Consider the following 4,555-nt stretch of genomic DNA (forward strand, 5'->3'; position numbering starts at 1 on the left):
CAAAAATTAGCCAGGCGTGGTAGTGCATGCCTGTGGTCCCAGCTACTCGAGAGGCTGAGGCACAAGAATTGTTTGAACCTGGGAGGCAGAGGTTGCAGTGAGCCAAGATTGTGCCACTGCACCCTAGCCTGGGCAACAGAGCAAGACTCTGTCTCAAAAAAACAAAAACAGAAACAAAAACAAAACAAAAAACAATGAGGACAATCTCTATACACTGGTGTGGACTATAAGGGAATAAAACCCATTCAATTTGAATAAAAAAGGAATCCATGACTCCAAACTGATAATAAAAAGATATCCATAAACAGGCCGGGTGCGGTGGCTCATGCCTGTAATCCCAGCACTTTGGGAGGCCGAGGTGGGTGGATCACGAGGTCAGGAGATCGAGACCATCCTGGCTAATACAGTGAAACCCCGTCTCTACTAAAAATACAAAAAATTAGCAGGGCGTGGTGGTCGGTGCCTGTAGTCCCAGCTACTCAGGAGGCTGAGGCAGGAGAATGGTGTGAATCTGGGAGGCAGAGCTTGCAGTGAGCTGAGATCGTGCCACTGAACTCCAGTCTGGGCTACAGAGCCAGACTCTGTCTCAAAAAAAAAAAAAAAAAAAAAATCCATAAACAAATAAATGAGAAGGGAAGGCTATTCTTTACAGTCTTTACTGAACATGATTTTAAATTAAAAAGATAGGTATATGGCTGGGCAAGATGGCTCATACCTGTAATCCCAGCACTGTGGGAGGCCAAGGCAGGTGGATGGCTTGAGCCCAGGAGTTTGAGACCAGCCTGGGCAACATGACGAAAACCCATCTCTACCAAAACCCAAACAAAAAAATTCCAATAATTAGCTGAATGTGGTGGCGCACGCCTGTAATCCCAGCTATTCAGGAGACCGAGGTGGGCAGATCGTTGGAGCCTGGGAAGTCAAGGCTGCAGTAAGACAAGATGGTGCCACTGTACTCTAGCCTGGATGACAGAGCAAGACCTGTCTCAAATAAATAAATAAATAATAAAAAACATAAAAATAGCTGTCTAAAGAGGGATAGAAGGAATACCCTCCACCCTCATAGTATTTGTGGAGATAGGGCAGGGTATAAATGCAGGCTGTCATATCATACGTCTAAATATTTGAAATATTTGAAAGTTAACTAACTGGTATGCTCTATCCTCCTACCTTGACAAATATACCTTCTAATGACAAAATTTAAAAATATGTAAAGCTGGCCGGGTACGATGGTTCACGCCTGTAATCCCAGCACTTTGGGAGGCTGAGGCAGGCAGATCACTTGATGTCAGGAGTTCAAGACCAGCCTGACCAACATGGTGAAATCCTGTCTCTACTAAAAGTACAAAAATTAGCCAGGCCTGGTAGCACCTGCCTGTAATCCCAGCTACTCAGGAGGCTGAGGCAGGAGAATCACTTGAACCCAGGAGGCAGGGGTTGCAGTGAGCTGAGATTGTGCCATTGCACTCCAGCCTGGGTGACAGAGAGATACTTTGTCTCAAAAAAAAAAAAAGTAAAGCTATGGTTTTTGTATGATCCAAAGTCAACAAAATATCCAGGATAAGTTAACTTAGCTATTATTGCATATATTATTACATATATTATTGCCTGGGTACGCTTATGATGGACTAGCAATATTTAGATGAGTAATAAATTGATACACAATTCATAATTATCTATTTATTCCATAAATTAATTTTCCTTGCCTTCACTTCAGGAAATTCCTTAATTATGTTGTTATAATAAAACATTTCTCATAATTCATGTTCTATTGCCAATAATGCCAAATTAATTGGCTTTTCTTGAGTCATAGTTGTTCTGAGGTCTTCAAAAAAATAATATATATATATTTCTTGAGACAGTCTCGCTCTGTTGCCCAGGCTGGACTGCAGTGTGTGCGACTTCAGCTCACTGCACCCACTGCCTTCCAGGTTCAAGTGATTCTCCTGCTTCAGCCTCCCAAGTAGCTGGGATTACAGGCACATGCCACCATGCCCTACTAATTTTTTGTGTTTTTAGTAGAGACAAGGTTTCACCATGTTGGCCAGGCAGGTCTCCAACTCCTGACCTCAAGTGATACACCTGCTTTGGCCTCCCCAACTGCTGGGATTACAGGCATGAGCCACCGCGCCCCGGGCAATTTGTTTTTGTTTTTGTTTTTGAGACAGGGTCTCACTCTGTCACCAGACTGGAGTGCAGTGGTGCCATCTCAGCTCACTGCAACATCTGCACTGCAGTGCAACCTCTGCAACATGGGCTCAAGTGAGTCTCGCACCTCAGCCTCCCAAGTAGCTGCGATCACTGTGCCACCGCACCCAGCTAATTTTTGTTTTTGTGTTTTTGGTAGTGATGGGGTTTTGCCATGTTGCCCAGGCTGGTCTTGAGCTCCTGGGCTCAAGTGATTTGCCCACCTCTGCCTCCCAAAATGCTGGGATTACAAGTGTGAGCCACCGTGCCTGGCCTTAAATAATTAATTAATTTATTATTATTATTATTATTTTTGAGATGGAGTCTCGCTCTGTCACCTAGGCTAGAGGGCAATGGCGCGATCTTGGCTTACTGCAATCTCTGCCTCCTGGTTTCAAGCGATTCTCCCACTTCAGCCTCCTGAGTAGCTGGGATTACAGGTACCCACCATCATGCCCAGCTACTTTCTGTATTTTTGTAGAGAGGGGGTTTCACCATGTTGGCCAGGCTGTTCTTGAACTCCTGACCTTAGGTGATCCACCTGCCTCGGCATCCCAAAGTTCTGGGATTACAGGCGTGAGCCACTGCACCCGGCCAAAACATTAATTTTAGTATGGAGAAACTGCTCTGCTGAGGCCTTAGCAAATGAAATTATTACTAATATGTTAAGCAAGACTTAGATTCAGAAAGGAATCATAAATTTTATATGTATGTTCAAATATTTTAAAGGGGTTACATATAATAAATATTTGATCCCAGAAAATATTTGAAATATTTTTATTTTTTTCTTCCTCTTCTTATTTTTTGAAACAGAGTCTCGCTCTGTCACCCATGCTGGAGTGTAATAGTGCAGTCTCAGTTCACTGCAGCCTTGAACTTCCAGGCTCAAAGTGATCCTCCCACCTCAGCCTCCCAAATAGCTGGGACTCACAGCATGCGCCGTCACACTTGGCTAATTTATTTACTTATTATTTTAACATTTATAACAAACCTGCACATGTGTTTTATTTATTTATTTATTTATTTATTTATTTATTTATTTATTTAGTAGAGACAGTGTTTCACCATGTTGCCCAGTCTGATCTTGAACTCCTGGCCTCAAGTAATCCACCCACCTTGGCCTCCCAAAGTTTTGGGATTATAAGCATGAGTCACTGCGCCCAGACTCATTTTTAAACTTTTTGTAGTGTTGGGGTCTCTCTCATTATGTTGCCCAGGCTGTAAAATTGTTTAATCATATATAAATCTTTATCATTTATGGTGTAATTTTTTTTGCCATCTCTTAAATCATTTCTTAGGTTTTACTTATTTCAAATTCTTTAATGCTGAGATATTATAAAGAAAACCTCAAAAGGGAGTATGTGGCTACATTTCTTCAAATCTCTCTTCATTTGAGACTGTAATTTGGTGTTGGCCAGAAAATTAGTTTGGAAATTATTGGCATGTGGGTTTTTTCCTTCATAGGTTATGGAATATATGGAGAAAGAGAGAGATAGAGATTGAGAGATAAATGACATCAAACTTAGAGAAAAGTTGCAAGGATAGTATGAAGAGTCCTCAAAGACGCTTTACCTAGAGTCACCAACTAATAACAGTTTTTGCTTTTTATTCATCACCATATCATATGTGTGTGCAACGTATGTATTTTTTTAATGAATTACCTGACAGTAGGTTGCATACATCATGTCTCTATACCCCTTAATACTTCAGTATTTCCTAAAAACAAGGATTTTCTCCAATGTAACCATGGTACAGTTACCAGATTTTAAAAATTTAACTTACCCAGGCACGGAGGCTCATGCCTGTAATCCTAGCACTTTGGGAGGCTGAGGTGGTGGATCACCTGAGGTCAGGAGTTCGAGACCAGCCTGACCAACATGGTGAAAGCCCATCTCTACTAAAAACAAAACAAAACAAAACAAAATTAGCTGGGCATGGTGGTATGCACCTGTAATCCCAGCTACTCAGGAGGCTGAGGCAGGAGAATTCCTTGAACCCAGGAGGCGGAGTTTGTGGTGTGTCGAGATTGCACCACTGCATTCCAACCTGGGCGACAAGAGCAAAACTCCATCTCAAAAAAAAAAAAAAAAAAAAAAAAAAAATTAACTTAATGCAATACTTATTTCTAATCTATAGTCCTTATTCCAGTTTGACAAGAATACCAATAGTGTTGGCATTCTTGATACTTTTCCCTCTGGTACTGTATCCAGTCTAGAGTTCTCTGCTGCATTTAGTTGGCAGGTCTCATTTATTTTCCTTTAGTCCAGAAAAATTTCTCAGACTTTGTCTTTCATGTTTGTCAATTTGGATTTGCCTGATGTATCCTTATGCTTAGATTATGGCTGTGTACTCCAGGTTGGAGCAGTGC

The sequence above is a fragment of the Piliocolobus tephrosceles genome, chromosome 13 (assembly GCF_002776525.5).
Source record: "Piliocolobus tephrosceles isolate RC106 chromosome 13, ASM277652v3, whole genome shotgun sequence".
Lineage (NCBI taxonomy): Eukaryota > Metazoa > Chordata > Mammalia > Primates > Cercopithecidae > Piliocolobus > Piliocolobus tephrosceles.